This window comes from Ambystoma mexicanum, chromosome 11 (assembly GCF_040938575.1).
Source record: "Ambystoma mexicanum isolate Mex_15411 chromosome 11, UKY_AmexF1_1, whole genome shotgun sequence".
In the NCBI taxonomy this organism is placed as follows: domain Eukaryota; kingdom Metazoa; phylum Chordata; class Amphibia; order Caudata; family Ambystomatidae; genus Ambystoma; species Ambystoma mexicanum.
Window position 1 is genome coordinate 559,376,405 of NC_090934.1, and position 20,388 is coordinate 559,396,792.

A 20,388-nucleotide genomic window follows, 5' to 3' on the forward strand; every position below is an offset into this window, starting at 1 on the left:
CAGGGCCCAGGGTGTGGCCCTTGTGCAGGCTATAGGTGCACGCCTACGGGGCACAACTTGCATGCCATTGTTCATCTGCATTCTCCTTCTCATCCTCCCCCACTGCCTGTCAGCCTGTTGCCAATGATGCAGCTCCTGCTAATAAAGCTTCACTCCTGCATACAGCACCTCCAGATCCATGACTACTGCTACAAGAGGCAGCATGGCTGTTTTGGGAAGTGTGTGTGGTGTGGGTGTGATCCTTTTCAGCAGTCCCTGTGCTCATTGTCTGCAGTTGGGTACATTGGGTGCACCTATCGCCTGTTCCTCCACACCTGGGCCTGGTTACCTCCTGCTCTGCGGTACGGTTTTCCCGGTGGCAGTAGCATTTTCGTGCCAGTGTTTCCAGATAAAATCATGTGGTAATGCCGCCATATTTCCAGGGTGACTCTGGGTGGTCCTGCTGTTCCGGTTCACTATCCTACTGTACATTCCCGCACATAGTGCTGCAGTCCGGAAAGAGTGCTGGTAATCAGAATTATTGGCACATTGTTTCTGGGCCGCAACACTTGTAATGAGGCCCCTGGTCCTCCTGAACTATAGACCCTGTGGATTGCAACTTTCTCTAGAGCAGGTCCAACAATATGATTTATTGATTGGCCTCATTATGAATGTTTCTAAGACAAATTATATGGTATTTTCGGTTGGCAAGCACAAGGTTAGGTAGAAGTTGTGGTTCAAACTTGATTTTATTGTTGAACAAGTTTCTTCCTATAACTACCTTGGCATAACGTTAGACCCCTGGTTAAGATTGGATATCCATGTTAGTAATCTTGAGGTAAAAATCTGGCAACTAACTGGGGGATTAGTATAATTTGCTAAAGAACATGCAAGCTATTCACTAATCACCCTTATTAATTTGTATAAAGCTAAAATAAGGTAGGTGTTTTGTATGGGGCTGAGGTAATGGCAAAAAAACAGGTCGACAGCTTGAGTTTGATGGAGAAGCGGTGCCTTAAAACAATTCTGAAATGACTGATTACTACTCCTATTGAATACAACCTGTTAGAAGCTCAGCTGTACACGGTCCACAACGCCTTAGTGGTTAACAAGTTGACCCTGCATTCGAAATTGATATTGATATTGATATTTTATTTCTATTGTGCTTGTACACAAGTACACAAAGTTATACAAGCTTGTAATAATAACTGATTGTACTATAACAGGCAGTTAATTGAGTTGCCTGCTGTTGGTTGCGGGGATGTCAACATTAATAAGTTGCATAAAGGGTTGTCTTTTTTTTTCTTTCTTTTTTTTTATTTGTCTTTGGTTAAAATGTAACCTTTTACAAAAGAAATATATTCACATTGAATAATCACTATAGATCACTTCACCTCAATTCACCATTACACAGTTTCCAATAAAACAACCTCTTTAAAATAATAAAATTAGATCTTCTTCCCATGCTTGTCAACTCAAGTTCCATTTTAGAAGCACAAAGTTCTCACTTTTAACCATGCAAAAAAAACACACCATTTTAAAAACAAAAGGTCCTCATTCCCTATCAACAATGTTTAGAACGTCATTTTCTATAGCACTCACTCAACTACTCAGAGAATCGACATTATAATATATTTCAGTGGCCATTTGCGATACAACATTAAAGCTTTCTAACACTTGTACCACTGCAATTGTGAGAGCCTGCTCATGTCCTGATATCAAACGGTCCCAAAACATTTCTGTAATAAAATTCTCCATGCCAAAACCAAACCTAGCAAATTGCAAAGATCTAATAGTCAGACTTCCCTGGCAATACAGTAGTAAATGTTTTAGGGTTTGGTCATTTGGGTTTATGCAACCTTCACAAAGACTTATCATCCTCTCTCCCATTCCCCTTTGTGACAAAATCTCCCCTGATCTGGATATATTTAGCCTTATTCTAAGGAAATTTTCCTGATTTTCCAATCAGGAAATTTTACTAAGTAACTGGGAATGTAGCCCTGTTTTTTCTCGGCCACCAGAAACTGGTTTGCTCCCCCTGTGCAGCGCATTGTGTCTATTGTGCTGATCCAGTCCATTTCCTCCAATATTTATTGTTGCTTTACATGGATTCTGGATTACCAAGGTGGAATCTATGTTTGCTCTCTCCAACTTCTCTTTGGCCCAACTACTCAAAGCATTTAGCATTTAAGATCTGTTATTCTCCAGATGGACTTTAATATCTGCGTACAACAAATCCTCCTGGGCCATAGCAATCATTCTGTACAGGGAAATTAGTTTCCAGCATGCTTTAACCTTAAGGGAGTTTAAGCCTAATTCAAACCTAAGTGTCCTCATTGATAGGCTAATATCAAGGGGATATTAAGGGCCTTTTTCCACACCAAACCTTCCCATTTCTGCCAATCTGTGGGCCACATATAGGGTCTGGCTTCCAGCCCGTACAGATTAATCAGAACCACCTTCATTTTATAATATATAATCAGTGGGAGAATTGAAAATCTGCAAAATGAAACTAATATCTTTTTCATCTGCGGAACAATTTGCAGTATCTTATTGTGTATATCTCTTTCTTCCTTGACTGCTGCCGGAGAGGCGTAAACAATATACCCCAGGTATGTTAAGACCTCTAGCCTTTCAATTCGATCCCCTCCCGATTCGCAGTGGGAAAAACTCACTTTTTTACTAGTATGTTTATACACCAGGATGCAAGACCACATCATCCGCATAAGCCGGCCAGCACATTTTTGTACCGTTTATTACCAGACTGGCCAATGCGGATCATGTCAGGAATTCCCTCAAGTCCACCAAGTATATGTTGAAAAAGAGGGAAGCCCGTAGGCAATCCTGTCGGACTCCCCTATCTACTCCAATTGCCTCGGACAAGTGCTCATCTTTGTCGAGGCGAACTCTGATTGTAGTATCGCAATGTAATTCCACCAACATTGCAACCACCCTTTTCCGACGTCTTTTCACTCACAATGTTTAGCATTACTCCGTTTAAGGCAGTCGAGAGGCCCTTCTAAATCCGGTTTGTCGTTTGGATAGAACTTTGGCCTCTTTTACCCATTTTTCAAGCTCTTCCATTAGGATCCTCATGAATAGCTTACTGTCAGTATCTAAAAGGTCAATTGGTAGATAATTGGTTGGGGACAAGCGATCTCCCCCCTTGAACAATGGGATTATTTTCGCCAATTTCCAGGATATCGGGAAACTTTGTCTCGCCAGTATGTCATTAAAGAGCCAGCACAGCAGTTTGGCCCATAGAGGGGCATTATTTTTCAGAATCTGATACGTGAGCCCATTTGGGCACGCTACTTTAGAGGTTAAACTGCTCTTAATCAATTCTATCATTGTCTGTTCTTCAAACCACAAGTGCCACTCTATTCCCTTTATTTCGAAGGGCGTGCTATATGGCTCAAAGGTCGAACAGAGGTGTTTAATCCAAGCCTTTTCTGGCACCAAATCGCACAAGGTGTTTTTTGAGTTTCCTTCTAACTGGTGAATGATCGACAAAAAGATTTCCAAACCTCTATTTCCCATCAGCCTTAGCATGTGTTCACCATCTTTCTAGAGACGGAGAACCTTCCTTCCCACTGAACAGTGTTTATAGATCAGCCGTAGGGCTTTCGATCTTTCTTCCAGTTCGTCCTTATTGATATTAGATTTTTTCAGTAGCCTTAATTCTTGATTGAGCTGTTTTTTCCTCTGCCTAGTTTCTTCATCAGGAGAGTTGCGATGAACCTGTCTTCTGCCCCTCCCTCCTACACTTGGATATGATGACCAGATCAATTTAATAAAAGTATCCGATTTACAATTTTCCCAGAGAGTTTGTTACGGTATTTCCATAAGCCAGTTATTTAGAGCCTCCCCCTCACCCTTGTATTTGGTAGCCGTACTCTACCCATCCTACTCTCTAGAGGTTGGCTCTGTTTATCACAAGGACTGGAGTAGATGTCTGTAAAGGACAACTCCAGCCTTGAATGATGACTCCCTCCATCTCTCTCTACATTCAATGAAACCTTCCTACTGAATAGACCGGCTGACATGAAGATGTAATCAATACAGGTGGCTGGGGATCCCTGATGTCTAGTCGGGTTTGCCGGCATATCCCCCGGAAGATTACCATTTGTCATTTCCAAACCCCATCCCCCAAGAGAATCCCCCCAGACTCTGCCATTCCCAATCGGTCTGCTCATTTTCTGTGAAGAGTTATTTTTTAAGATTTGAATGCAATGGGCGTTCAGGTCTCCTGCCAATATTATCTGCGCACCACCATAACGCAACTTGACATCTTCCAGTGCTTGTGCAAGGACCTTTAGGAAAATCTGCAGGTTTGAACCCGCTGGGTTCCAATATACATTCACTATTATCAACAGCGGAAAAGGGTTGTCTATTTGGTTAGCCAGATTTGGTTATGTGCCGACTGATTATTCTTTTAATAAAGTAAAACCTATGCATAAAAGGATGATACATTAAATGGATCTGGAGCAATCCTTGACAGATGTGGCTACTAAATGATTGTCTATGTAATACATTGACCATTACACAAGGGTATCTAGGGTTAGTGATTATTTGACTGCATATCCAAATAACTGGATAACTGATAAATACTTAAGGGGCAAATTTAATTTGGTTGCTAGTATTGAAGTAGTGGGTGCCGTATGGGTCTAGCTATGAATCAGCGTGAATGTAGATTGTGTGGGGATAGTAGTTTAGAGACTATTAAACATTTGATATTGGTGTGTGATGCCTTGAATGATATTAGAAGATCTTTTGTGTTAGCATATGGTGCAGATGATAATGTTGGTAATATGCATAATATATGGTCTACTTATTTTGAGGGGAATGATGTGAGTTTGATTTATCATTATAAGAAGCTGTGGTGGAGCATAGAAGCTATTTGTAAAATGTTATGCTGATGCTAATATCTGTCCACTCTGGTATTATGTTGGTTTTTTATCTATTGTGTATCATATTTGTAGTGTGATACCTGTTTTTATCTGTGCATTTGGTTTTTGAATTTGTTGGGCGATTGTGGTAAATTGTACAAAAAGCTGTTATTAATCTGTTATGTACTAAAATAAATAAATGAATACATACAAATGAAGCTATTACTTGACAAATTTCTCAAGCACAGAGCCAACGAATCAGCGTAGGCCCAGAATTGGCTCAGTCCAATCGTACTCATGAAAAAGCTAGGCAGCTCGAAAATGCATACGTACGTTGACCATTGCAGTCTGAATATGAACATTGTTTCAGACTCCTACCCCTTACCAAATATCACCAAACTACTGCTATTAGTTCAAGACGCAAGGTTGTCCACAAAGCTTGATCTGAAGAGTGCTTATCATCAGGTCCATCTTCATCCAGAGTCCAAGCATCTCGTGACCTCAGAGGGCACATTTCAATATACTTGAATTCCAGTCAGTTTCTCCTACACAACAGCAGTCTTCCAAAGACTAGTCAGCAACTTGCTTGAATATATTCCTCTCGTCGTTTTCTTTCAGGATGGCATCATAGTGTACGGACACTGATGAATCTCACAATTTCACCTTTGCACAGGTCTAACACATACTCGAAGATAGTGGATTGACTTTGCGGAAAGACAAAGGCATGTACACAAAGTCTGAGATGGAATACCTGGGATACACCATTTCTGCTGCAGGAATCCATCCCAAAGTATCAATGTTGACACCATGAAGACTTGCACACCAACCACACAGAAGCATCTTCGATCATTCATGGGTTTGTCAGAGTGCTACACAAAATGTGTTGAAGTGTTCTCCACTAAAACTGAAACACTCAGACTCATAGTGAAGAAAAACAAACCTTACAAGCGGTCACCAGCATTCCAAAATGTATTCAATCAAATCATGTATCCTGAGTGCTCCTACTTATTTCCCTTTTGTACCCAACCAGCACACGATCATCACGACTGATGCCAATGCTTGTGGTATAGGAGCGGCTAATGATGCGAAAAGAGAGGGAAGGCCATTCAATTGTAGCTTTCGCTTCTCGAGTTCTAAAATCAAAAACTCTGAGCGAAACTGCTCCATCATCGAGAAGGAGATGCTTGCATATGCATGAGCAACCAAAGACAAGATCATTCACATTTTGCACAGACCACAAGACCCTCATTGCCCTATTGACACCATGAGGAACAGATATTCTAACATTAAGATTAGACAGGCTCGCTGTGAAGCTCCAAGAATTCCCATTCGCAGAGTTCCAATCCAGACTTCTGTTGACCCACAAGCCAGGTGAGGAATGGCATGCAAGCAACTGCATCATGGCATCCATTCAGGATGCGAAAGAACATACTGCTCACAGCATCTCAGCAAACACATGGCTGCAACACACTACGGCAGACATCACTCTTCAACAACTAGAAGAATTCATCAAAACAGGGTGGTAATCGAAAAAGAACATTCCACTTCAACTGCACCCTTACAGCAAAATACATCTCAAAATACATCTCAAAATCATGGTAGAAAAAGGAATTCCTTTGCAGAGCAGAGAAGCGCTACCACCAGCATCGCTCATGAATACTTAACTATCGAATACTTTACTATCTCTAGCTCATGAAGATCATGTAGGTTGCACATTATCAAGGCAAAGGTTAAGAGAGCGCTACTGGTGGTCAGGCAAGGGTAGTTAAACTGAGAGGCACATTCATTCTTGTGCAGCATGCAAGGAAAGTGGCTCATTACCCACTATCCACACCCCGCCCATGATATCTGTAGAATGAAATGGACACCCCAGGCAAAAGATAGGAATAGATTTAATTGGGCCAATGGACCATATGACCGGTGAATACAAATATGCTCTGGTGTTGGTGGACTATACCTCCAAATAGGTGGAGGTGAATTCATGAAATAAATAACCACCGGATATGTCATACAGGCGATCACAACAGTTTTTAGGAGAGAAGGATGTCTTGGAGAAACAGTGTTAGACAATGGTGTTTAATTTATCTCAGGCGAAATGATAAACTTCCAAAATTGCAATCACATAAAGCACGTGCAGTGCTGATTGCCATTAAACTGTCCAGAGTGACAATGAATTCTACCACATGAAATACCTTTTTTCAATGGATGAGATGACGAAAGACCAACACGAAACTGAATCCAGCATGGGCACATCCCAAGAGCAATGATAAATTAATAAACATACTACGAATCATGAGAGCAGTGATGAACACTCAACAGCACCAATTAGAGAGATTAATGTAGGAGATGTAGTGAAAATACAAATGCCCCACAAGGACAAACACACCTCTTCTAAATACAATCGACCCATGACAGTCACAGATGTACACAAGGGCACTGTAACTATCGAAGCCGGCAAGCAATGGCACATGGCCAGGGTAGTGATCTACCAGAGAAAAAAAGAAGTTGAAGCGAGTGATCAGTGTTCACAAGCAAGGAACTATAATGACTTTCAATATGGAACGGACAAACATAACAGCTTATCAACTAAAGAAGAGGAAACCATGCATGGTGGTGGAGAAGAATCCAGAAGGAATGTAGAGAACACTGAAGGAGAGAGGAAAGAAACGCACACCCAGCCAGGAGAAGAGAGACTAACAAGGAGAAGTAGTGTTCCTGAAAGGTTCTGTCAGTATGATCTTTATTATTGATAATTGGGGATGATGTAGTGACAAACCTGCATGATGGCATGCCGCTAGTGGCGCGGCGCACGAGGGTAGCACAGGGCACAGCAAGCAAGGAGAGGAGCCGGGGACTGACAGAGAGCACACTTCTCCTTGAGGCTTCACAATATAGATTGAAATAAATGTATTAGCTCAGTGTCAGCAGTTCAGCAATAATTGTATTGATATAATAAAGGACCGCAAAGCAACAAGAAGCCTCTCTCATCTTTGTGATTACTAGTACACTTTTCTACACTTACGCCAGATAATCTTTTGTAAAAGATCATGAAAGGGGGATGGGGGGGCCTACCCGGGCGAGTATTTCATATCCCCTCTTTGAGTGTCTGGGTCTGAACACAGATGCAACAGGTCAGCCTGCACACCACTCTTCCTACATTTCAGGAGCTGGCATGAGTAGCATGTATTAACTGTTTCAAAGACCTATTAGAGCTACTAGTTGGTGAATGCAGGAAACTGCTCCCGAGTAGGAATCAGCTATAGAGGTCAAACTGTGGGGGTGCAGTTTGGTTTGATCAAGACTGCAGGGCTCTGAAATGGAAGATTAATGGGGCAACAACACGTGGAGACATGAACTTTGGCCAATGACATGCTCTTAAATCTGATTGCAGAAAGCTGTTGAAAACTACGAGGAGGGAACACACAGTGAAACATTGGGAAAGGTTAGAGCAAGGGGTTTCAAATAATAACTATAAGCTCTTTTGAAGCTTAGTTAGTAGATGGTTTGACTTTCCAAACAAGGCTAATCCTTGCTGTATCTCAGGTGATAAGTGAGTGTCCCACTACACTAACATCTTATGTGAAGTGGGAGGGGAGGGTGTTTTCCTGCAGGGTGACCTGGGTGATGGGGGGGGGGGGGCCCATCACATTGCTCTTTGTTGTTATCGCTCGTTAACCATGTATATGTAATTTGGTCTGCAACTGGCCACCCGCTCGCATATATTCGTTGATACTGCTTTGTCACCTACACCATGCAGGTGACTGAGTTACTATGCCTTTGGATCTAATATCATCCACAGAATTTAGTGCACTCTGCACATATTCCCAAATTGCTCCATTTACCAGTCCTCCAGTCTACCTTGCCTTCGGCGTCAGCCACGCTTCCCTGCATCGTACTGCGCTTCCATTATTGCCTAATTACTTTTCTATCACTAGCAAGTACACCCTCCAGCATTAGTGCTTACCTGAACAGCACATGCTGCATAGCTGTATATGACCTACTAACTATTGCCTAACCTAACTAGCAACTGTATCACCATCAGCGCTGCCTAGCCATTGTATCTCATCTATTGTACTGCACGTAGAATAGCCTAGAACCCACCTGCTGTATTGCAGACTAGAATACCCTGGTGTTTATTGTAGTGGACCTGATTGCACTGCACCCACTTTACCGGCCTTGCAGATTAGTTGTGCCCTGACTTACGGCACTGTTCCGACTAATATCATAGCCTGTATTGTATTATTGCCTCGTCTACCAGAACAATCTTACACATCTAGCCTGCACACCTCCGCTAAGCTTAACCTGGGCGGATTAGCCATTGTTTTGACTATCAGAACTGCCTACCTACTCAGCCATTGTTCTCTACCTATCACAAGTGCCTACCTGGCCTACCTTCGGTGCCAGCCGGCCACACACAGCCACCAGCTATGTTCACTATGATCCACATTGCACCTATTCTAATACAGCCATATTAGTACCTAGTTGCCTGCAGCATGCAATCGGTAGATTGTCAACATAATACATGCTAGCACTCACTACTTAGGAACATACACTGATACCTTCCTGGCTCGCCCTTCACCTGTAACCTCTAGCTATGAATCATGTTCTCGCAAAGACCATCGCCAACCTAACGTTACTTTGCCTTATAAGTACTCTACCTCACCCTACTCCTAAGGTGCACATCTCTGTCATACCTTCCCATTTTCAGGGTGGATTCACAACCTCGGCGAACATGACTCCCTGGCCATCATTAAATAGGAAACTCCTTCCACTCTTTACTGAAATTAGGCCTACCTATTTTCTACCACCTCTCTTTCCCACACAGGATCAACACCTTTAATCATTGAAACTACTAAACCCGTATCTGACCCAATAACGCCAGCCCAATGGATTCAGCGTTTTTCAAGCAGACCTAAACCCAACCAACCTTGCATCACAAGTTGGGGAAATCACAGATTTCCTCCACCTCCACCGTACGGAACTCTCAGACTCCCCTTGAACCACGCACGCTTAACCCTAAACTTAAACTTAACGCCCAGCATGGCCCTCCTCCCCCTCACACCAACTACATAGACAAGAACATCACCAAGGAAACACACAAAATTCAAGGGGCACTCATTAATGCTAGATCCTTAGTAGCCCATGCCACCCAGATCGCAAACATTATTACGGCCAACCAGTTAGATTTCTTAGCGGTCACAGAGACCTGGCTCCACAAAGCAGGTCTCGAAGTCTTCCAGATCTAAATTTACTTGAAGTAAGTCACACAGGAGTATCCTTTTACCCCTCGATCAACCCTTTAATCAGTAGCCTTGTTTAAATATCCATCTTATTTTTACAGATATTTGGCGCCATTTCAGACTAATGGAAATTAAACATTGAAGAATTAATATTTTTGAGTACTGATCCACAGTTACATACTATACTGGGATTAGTACGATTGAGCACTGATCCACAGTTACATACTATACTGGGATTAGTACGATTCAGCACAGTTCATTAGCAATTGGTAAGACTTATCACCTTATGCCTCCTCTTTTTTAGCTAATGGCCATGGTACTTACCACGCTACCACTTACTTTCTTTTTTTCCAATTTGTTACCTTTGCCTATGGCCGAGTCTCCAATTGCCTTGGGTCATATAGGTTTCTTCTGGTTTGTTTACGATCGCACTGTTTATGAATAGGGGTAACCTTTTTGATTCACATTTTAGGTTGGTTTATAGTGATCATTTGACACTGACATTTTTGTTATACCCCGTCATATCAGAGGAATGTATTATGCTTAGTTTTTAGAATTTGGGCATATTGTTTTGTGTCTGATTTCATTTTCTATTTTTGTTCCTTTGGAAGTGCATACAGGCTCGAAACATACTGGGGCATTTACAACAGGTATTCCCCTTTCTCCTCTGTTTTTTAACAACTACTCTTTTTAGATTCCATAATATTCATTGGCTTTTTTTGCACATATTAGTGACTAACGTTGTGGAACTATGCTGCTCTTTTTAACATGCTGCTCTATGTTAACATTGTTTTACGGATTGGAACTCAGGTGCAATAGGGAGACAGGCATCACTCTTTTGCTGTTTTGCACAAGTCTACTGTTTACTACCAACTAGATGTTTACAAAGGTTACTATAAACTCGGAGTATTATATCCAGGAAAATGCTGCTTTGCGTATTTGCACAAGGTAGTTGGCTGACAGTGCATTCGAGCAACGCACTAGGCACTTTATCCTTTGATGCTAGTAAAGAGTCCTTTTTTATTTTAATATGTGAATGGGCAGCAAAATTGCTGTAAGGATGTATATCATGGCTACTAAAGCCCATACCATTCACACATCTCAGCAGTTTTATGGGCAGCTCTGTATTACGTGCTTAACTGCTTAGATGGTATGTTTCCATCTTTTTCATTAGCTGTAATTCTGGACAGCAGATTTAGAGGGTAATTCAAAGAAATTTGCACAAAAGTGGCGCATGCGACTGGCGCACAGCGTGCCCGTGCGAATGTCTGCGCCAGCCGCGTGTGCTAAAATCGATTTCTGCGCACAGCGTATTCATGGATTTTCGCATCCAAAACCAGCTGTGGCGCAGCGTGGCGCAGCAACCCTGCAGCAGCGCCAGTTACGCCCCCAAGAACGCCCTCGCGCAAGGAAAAGCCTTCAAAATCCCCAAATAATCGCAAAGGGCTGCGCTAACCCTGGACCAGTTCACAGGGCTGGCAAACAGCAAACGCCAAGCGGGGAACGTGTATTTCAGGGGTTCGCGGGAAGTTCCACACGGGATTGTCCTGTGTACTTGTGCATCAGGGGTACGCGGGAAGTATCACACGCAAAATCAGCAGGGTACGTGTATTTCAGGGGGGCGCGGGAAGTATCACACGCGATTCCAGCAGGGTACGTGTATTTCAGGGGTGCGCGGGAAGTATCACACGCGATTCCAGCAGGGTACGTGTATTACAGGGGTGCGCGTGAAGTTCCACACGCGATTTCAGCAGGGTTCGTGTATTTCAGGGGTGCGCGGGAAGTTCCACACGCGATTGGCCCCGTGCGAGCAGGGTACGTGTATTTCAGGGGTGCGCGGGAAGTTCCACACGCAATTTCAGCAGGGTACGTGTATTTCAGGGGTGCGCGGGAAGTTCCACATGCGATTTCAGCAGGGTACGTGTATTTCATGGGGGTGCGAGAAGTTTCACACGCGATATCAGCAGGGTACGTGTATTTCAGGGGTGCGCGGGAAGTTCCACACGCGATTTCAGCAGGGTACGTGTATTTCAGGGGTGTGCGGGAAGTTCCACACGCGATTTAAACAGGGTACGTGTATTTCAGGGGTTCTGGGGAGTACTACACGTGAATTGGCCGTGTGGGTCCTCCCAGGTGTTCGCTCTACAACCTCCACGGCCCCTGCAGGCAGCCCACACCACGGGGGACTACCCTGCACCCCTGCTCATGTCCCGCAGGCAGCCCATCCACCATGGGCATGCCCCCCAGCCAACCCACATGTCACCTTGCACTACTGATCAACAATGCATGTCTCCCAGCACCCCCACCCCCCAGCAGTGCAGGGGCACCCTCCACCAGGCCCCCACTCATGTCCCCTATTACCCCCACCCCCCAGCAGTGCAGGGGCAGCCTCCACCAGGCCCCCACTCATGACTCCCACCACCCCCAACCCCCAGCAGTGCAGGGGCAGCCTCCACCAGGCCCCCACCCATGTCTACCACCACCCCCACCCCCCAGCCACCAGGGGCAGCCTCCACCAGGCCCCCACTCATGTCCCCTATTACCCCCACCCCCCAGCAGTGCAGGGGCACCCTCCACCAGGCCCCCACTCATGTCTCCCACCACCCCCACCCCCCAGCAGTGCAGGGGCAGCCTCCACCAGGCCCCCACTCATGACTTCCACCACCCCCAACCCCCAGCAGTGCAGGGGCAGCCTCCACCAGGCCCCCACCCATGTCTACCACCACCCCCAACCCCCCAGCCACCAGGGGCAGCCTCCACCAGGCCCCCACTCATGTCCCCTATTACCCCCACCCCCCAGCAGTGCAGGGGCAGCCTCCACCAGGCCCCCACTCATGTCTCCCACCACCCCCACCCCCCAGCAGTGCAGGGGCAGCCTCCACCAGGCCCCCACTCATGTCTCCCACCACCCCCTACCCCCCAGCAGTCAGGGGCACCCTCCACCAGGCCCCCACTCATGTCCAACTCATGTCTCCCACCACCCTCACCCCCCAGCCACCAGGGGCAGCCTCCACCACGCCCCCACTCATGTCTCCCACCACCCCCACCCCCCAGCAGTGCAGGGGCAGCCACCACCAGGCCCCCACTCATGTCTCCCACCACCCCCACCCCCCAGCAGTGCAGGGGCAGCCTCCACCAGGCCCCTACCCATGTCTACCAACACCCCCACCCCCCAGCCACCAGGGGCAGCCTCCGCCAGGCCCCCACTCATGCCCCCTATTACCCCCACCCCCCAGCAGTGCAGGGGCAGCCTCCACCAGGCCCCCACCCATGTCTACCACCACCCCACCCCCCAGCCACCATCGGCAGCCTCCACCAGGCCCCCACTCATGTCTCCCACCACCCCCACCCCCCAGCAGTGCAGGAGCAGCCTCCACCAGGCCCCCACTCATGTCCCCCTGCACCCCCACCCCCCAGCAGTGCAGGGGCAGCCTCCACCAGGCCCCCACTCATGTCTCCCACCACCCCCTACCCCCCAGCAGTCAGGGGCACCCTCCACCAGGCCCCCACTCATGTCCAATTCATGTCTCCCACCACCCTCAACCCCCAGCCACCAGGGGCAGCCTCCACCAGGCCCCCACTCATGTCTCCCACCACCCCCACCCCCCAGCAGTGCAGGGGCAGCCTTCACCAAGCCCCCACCCATGTCTACCACCACCCCCCAGCCACCATCGGCAGCCTCCACCTGGCCCCCACTCATGTCTTCCACCACCCCCCAGCAGTGCAGGGGCAGCCTCCACCAGGCCCCCACTCATGTCCCCCTGCACCCCCACCCCCCAGCAGTGCAGGGGCAGCCTCCACCAGGCCCCCACTCATGTCTCCCACCACCCCCTACCCCCCAGCAGTCAGGGGCACCCTCCACCAGGCCCCCACTCATGTCCAACTCATGTCTCCCACCACCCTCACCCCCAGCCACCAGGGGCAGCCTCCACCAGGCCCCCACTCATGTCTCCCACCACCCCCACCCCCCAGCAGTGCAGGGGCAGCCTCCACCAGGCCCCCACTCATGTCCCCCACCACCCCCACCCCCCAGCCACCAGGGGCAGCCTCCACCAGGCCCCCACTCATGTCTCCCACCACCCCCACCCCCCAGCAGTGCAGGGGCAGCCTCCACCAGGCCCCCACTCATGTCTACCACCACCCCACCCCCCAGCCACCAGGGGCAGCCTCCACCAGGCCCCCACTCATGTCTCCCACCACCCCCACCCCCCAGCAGTGCAGGGGCAGCCTCCACCAGGCCCCCACTCATGTCTCCCACCACCCCCCAGCAGTGCAGGGGCAGCCTCCACCAGGCCCCCACCCATGTCTTCCACCACCCCCACCCCCCAGCCACCAGGGGCAGCCTCCACCAGGCCCCCACTCATGTCCCCTATTACCCCCACCCCCCAGCAGTGCAGGGGCAGCCTCCACCAGGCCCCCACTCATGTCTCCCACCACCCCCACCCCCCAGCAGTGCAGGGGCAGCCTCCACCAGGCCCCCACCCATGTCTACCACCACCCCCACCCCCCAGCCACCATCGGCAGCCTCCACCAGGCCCCCACTCATGTCTCCCACCACCCCCACCCCCCAGCAGTGCAGGGACAGCCTCCACTAGGCCCCCACTCATGTCCCCCTGCACCCCCACCCCCCAGCAGTGCAGGGGCAGCCTCCACCAGGCCCCCACTCATGTCTCCCACCACCCCTACCCCCCAGCAGTCAGGGGCACCCTCCACCAGGCCCCCACTCATGTCCAACTCATGTCTCCCACCACCCTCACCCCCCAGCCACCAGGGGCAGCCTCCACCAGGCCCCCACTCATGTCTCCCACCACCCCCACCCCCCAGGCCCCCACTCATGTCTCCCACCACCCCCACCCCCCAGCAGTGCAGGGGCAGCCTCCACCAGGCCCCCACTCATGCCCCCTGCACCCCCACCCCCAGCAGTGCAGGGGCAGCCTCCACCAGGCCCCCACTCATGTCTACCACCACCCCCACCCCCCAGCCACCAGGGGCAGCCTCCACCAGGCCCCCACTTATGTCTCCCACCACCCCCACCCCCCAGCAGTGCAGGGGCAGCCTCCACCAGGCCCCCACTCATGTCTACCACCACCCCCACCCCCCAGCCACCAGGGGCAGCCTCCACCAGGCCCCCACTCATGTCTCCCACCACCCCCACCCCCACCCCCCAGCAGTGCAGGGGCACCCTCCACCAGGCCCCCACTCATGTCTACCACCAACCCCAGCCACCAGGGGCAGCCTCCACCAGGCCCCCACTCATGTCCCCTATTACCCCCACCCCCCAGCCACCAGGGGCAGCCTCCACCAGGCCCCCACTCATGTCTCCCACCACCCCCACCCCCCAGCCACCAGGGGCACCCTCCACCAGGCCCCCACTCATGTCTCCCACCACCCCCACCCCCCAGCCACCAGGGGCAGCATCCACCAGCCCCCCACTCATGTCCCCTATTACTCCCACCCCCCAGCCACCAGGGGCAGCCTCCACCAGGCCCCCACACATGTCTCCCACCACCCCCACCCCCCAGCAGTGCAGGGGAAGCCTCCACCAGGCCCCCACTCATGTCTACCACCACCCCCACCCCCCAGCCACCAGGGGCAGCCTCCACCAGGCCCCCACTCATGTCTCCCACCACCCCCACCCCCCAGCAGTGCAGGGGCAGCCTCCACCAGGCCCCCACTCATGTCTCCCACCACCCCCACCCCCCAGCCACCAGGGGCAGCCTCCACCAGGCCCCCACTCATGTCCCCTATTACCCCCAACCCCCAGCCACCAGGGGCAGCCTCCACCAGGCCCCCACTCATGTCTCCCACCACCACCACCCCCCAGCCACCAGGGGCACCCTCCACCAGGCCCCCACTCATGTCTACCACCACCCCCACCCCCTAGCCACCAGGGGCAGCCTCCACCAGGCCCCCACTCATGTCTCCCACCACCCCCACCCCCCAGCAGTGCAGGGGCAGCCTCCACCAGGCCCCCTCTCATGTCTCCCACCACCCCCACCCCCCAGCAGTGCAGGGGCAGCCTCCACCAGGCCCCCACTCATGTCTCCCACCACCCCCATCCCCCAGCAGTGCAGGGGCAGCCTCCACCAGGCCCCCACTCATGTCCCCTACTACCCCCACCCCCCAGCCACCAGGGGCAGGCTCCACCAGGCCCCCACTCATGTCTCCCACCACCCCCAACCCCCAGCAGTGCAGGGGCAGCCTCCACCAGGCCCCCACTCATGTCTACCACCACCCCCACCCCCCAGTCACCAGGGGCAGCCCCCACCAGGCCCCCACTCATGTCTCCCACCACCCCCACCCCCCAGCAGTGCAGGGGCAGCCTCCACCAGGCCTCCACTCATGTCTACCACCACCCCCACCCCCCAGCCACCAGGGGCAGCCTCCACCAGGCCTCCACTCATGTCTCCCACCACCCCCACCCCCCAGCAGTGCAGGGGCAGCCTCCACCAGGCCCCCACTCATGTCTCCCACCACCCCCACCCCCCAGCCACCAGGGGCAGCCTCCACCAGGCCCCCACACATGTCTACCACCACCCCCACCCCCCAGCAGTGCAGGGGCAGCCTCCACCAGGCCCCCACTCATGTCCCCCTGCACCGCCACCCCCCAGCCACCAGGGGCAGCCTCCACCAGGCCCCCACTCATGTCTCCCACCACCCCCTACCCCCCAGCAGTCAGGGGCACCCTCCACCAGGCCCCCACTCATGTCTCCCACCACCCCCACCCCCCAGCAGTGCAGGGGCAGCCTCCACCAGGCCCCCACTCATGTCCCCCTGCACCCCCACCCCCCAGCAGTGCAGGGGCAGCCTCCACCAGGCCCCCACTCATGTCTACCACCACCCCCACCCCCCAGCCACCATGGGCAGCCTCCACCAGGCCCCCACGCATGTTCCCCTGCACCCCAACCCCCCAGCACTGTGGGGCACCTGCCAGCAGGCCCCCACTCATGTCCAACTCATGTTCCCCTGCACCCCCACCCCCCAGCACTGTGGTGCACCTGCCAGCAGCCCCCCACTCATGTCCAACTCATGTTCCCCAGCCAACATGTCATCACAATCTAAATCCCTGGTCCCTATGGTCAGCCTCCAAATGCAAAACACCCACCCTAGTATTGCATCCACCCACTCAGAAATGGCAATAACATGATAGAACTGCAATTGCAAGTTTGGAAACGAACACATGTCCCTCACATACACCCAATGGGTGTCAGTGAATCTCAAAACCCATATCATGATATGCATGAAACCAATGAGATGATACTACACATTGAAGTTTGTTCAAAAAATATGTATTAAAGAAAACATGAATTGAATCAAAAATAAACTAACAGAAATGGGAATGTAAAAAAAGTAAAAAGAAGCATGTCCATGAAAAAATGCAAAACCAAAAATCAGAATCCAAAGGAATGGTGTCCAAAGTCACAGTCCAGAAAAGAAAATCCAATGGGAAATTATAATTGAAAGCCATTGCTCCATGGGTAAATTGAAAAAGAAAAGAAAATCCAACAGTGAACTATGTACAGGTGAACAAGCCAGGGTCCATGATCCCAACAAAAGAAATGAAACCTATCTAACAACACTACCTAATAAAAAATAACTATATACAAAAATGTGGCCCATTGTCCAAAAGGTCCAAAGAAAATGCAAAAACAAAGGAAACCTAACACTAACTACATAACTATTTACATGGGCAGCGGGCTAGTCCAACGGCTCACTGGATGTTGTCATGGGCCAGGGCATCATCGAACTCCTGTTCAATGTCTTGGAGGCGGGAATGTTCCCTGGCCCCGAGGTCTCGCAGGGATAAAGCAGTGTCCAGCTCCAACTCCCTGCGAAGACCCTCGAGGCACTCAGCCCGCCTCAGCGCCCTCCGCATGGAGTTCTCCGCCCTGACCATTGTGAACCGTTCCTCCTCTGCCCGCTGCCGCTCCGCACCTATCTGCTGGCCCAACCGCTCCCACACGGAAGCCACTCCCATTCCAGGGTTCTCCTGCCCTCCGGCCGATGCCTGCACCCCTGATGTTGATGGCCCCGAGCCATGATGCCTCCCACGTCGAGCCTGCTGCTGCCTCCGACGCAACTGCCTGTGCCAGCACGACGGCATCCAGGCTGATGGTATCCACCGATGCCGTCGTGCACGTGCCCTCCCCGATGATGCCGTCACATCCTCCATCTGCTGGGGTCCAGTTGCTGGTGTGTCCACCCCTGCTGGACCTCCGACTCCCGACTGTGGCAGGGATGGGATCCCCACCGAGCCGGCTGCATTGGTCGGGGCAGGTCCACAGGGGGCCCTGGTGGCATCTGGGCCCGGAAGACGGCATGGAGAACGACTGCTGCATAGTCTCCACAGAGGAGGAGAGGGTCGCCAGATTGGCCGACACATGTAGGAAACCCCCGACCATGGCCGTTCCCAACTGGGCCACGTCGGCACGGTGCTCTCCGTGATGACGTGCATGCTCCTCCCGGGAAGCTCGCACCTCACCACGAATTGCACCTGTGCGCAACGCGACACCAATCAGGACCTTCTCCATACGGCCAGGGGTCCCCTCGTACGCAGGTGGAGGGGAGTCAGATGACATGGACATCCCCCCAACCTGCGGACGGGCCTGGGATGGGGCATCCCTGCTGGTGCATGGTGGTGCAGTCACAGTGTCAGGGCCAGTGACATGCACAGGCCCCTCCACGGCGACCTGTGCTGCCTCCTGCCCCTGCCCCTGGACTGCAACACTTGCACCAGCAGGGATGCCCCCACCAGGCCCCATGTGCGCCTCAGTAGCGGCCTCCTCCTCCTCTGTGGAAACCACCAACCTGGATGGCTCCACCCCGTCTTCCGCCGTTGCAAGCCCCTGTGGGGGCTCACCCACCCCTTCCGCTGCAGCCGTGGGGGCATCCCCGCCGCTTTGCTCCACAGAGCCGTCTCCGCCCTCTTCTTCACGTGGCGCTGTGTAGAGGGAGACATAGAACACAAGCATCAGGGTACTGTACAATGGTCCCCTAGACAGGAAGCAATAGCAGATGAGTGGCACTGTCAAAGATCACTTCCATCATGTCCCTCCACAACACATGGCTCAGTGCAGGTAAAACACATGCGGTAACAGGCATGGCGCATGCTATGGACATTAGCATACATGTCCAAGTGATTCTTGAAACATACACTGTTGTTTTGGAACTCACATGCATCATGTGCCATGCCTATCACATGCACACACTTCACCCTAGTTTCATCCATCTGGCCTCGTACACCACAGACACAGTGGATACAAGGATGACTAGGCTGCATCAGTGAACCTGAACATTGCGACAGACATGTGTCATGCATCCCTGGCATTCACAAGTCACAGACACGCAGGTCAGACACACAGACAGGGACAGCATACATGTACATGGCATCAGCACCCATCCCCCACCCATGTCCAGGAACAGAGACTGGCATGCTTTCATGTGGCCATTCCGCATAGGGCAACCCATGTTGCATTTGAACACATGCACCAACCGTGTGGTTCACACATTACTGGTCTCACATGCATGACATCCCTGCACACACACATGCATACATGGCCTATGTCACACATACAGGCAAGTATCAGACAACCAGCACACTGCGACATGCCCTGTCTCACACAGCAATGCTTGGCCACTTACTGCATAGGGCAACCCATGTTGCATTTGAACACATGCACCAACCGTGTGGTTCACACATTACTGGTCTCACATGCATGACGTCCCTGCACACACACATGAATACATGGCCTATGTCACACATACAGGCAAGTATCAGACAACCAGCACACTGCGACATGCCCTGTCTCACACAGCAATGCTTGGCCACTTACTGCTCAACTCCAGACGGGTCTGCCTCTCAAGGATCTGGGCGTGGAGCGCTGGGCCTACGCATTCCAGGACCCTCATCTGGATGGTACTCATGCGGCCCCGGCCCCCCTCCACGAGGCGCCGGGCCTTCAAGAGGGTCCTGGACCTGCAGTCATGCCAGCGCTTCTTGACATGTTGGTAGTCGCGGACTGCCACCCCCTCCGTGTTGATGGCAGTCACGATGTCCATCCAGATCCGAGTCCGTCCTTCCTTGTTGGCGCGCTCACTTCCGAAGAGGGCATCATACTGCCCCAGGACTTGCTCCACCAGGACACCAACTTCGGTGGCAGTGAAGCTGGTGCCCCTCTGCCTCTCTGGCCGGGGGTTGCCAGTAGTGCCAGATGTTGCAGTGCCCGACATGGCAACCCCAGAGGCAGGAGTGGGTGGGCACCTGGGTCCTGGGGCTGGGC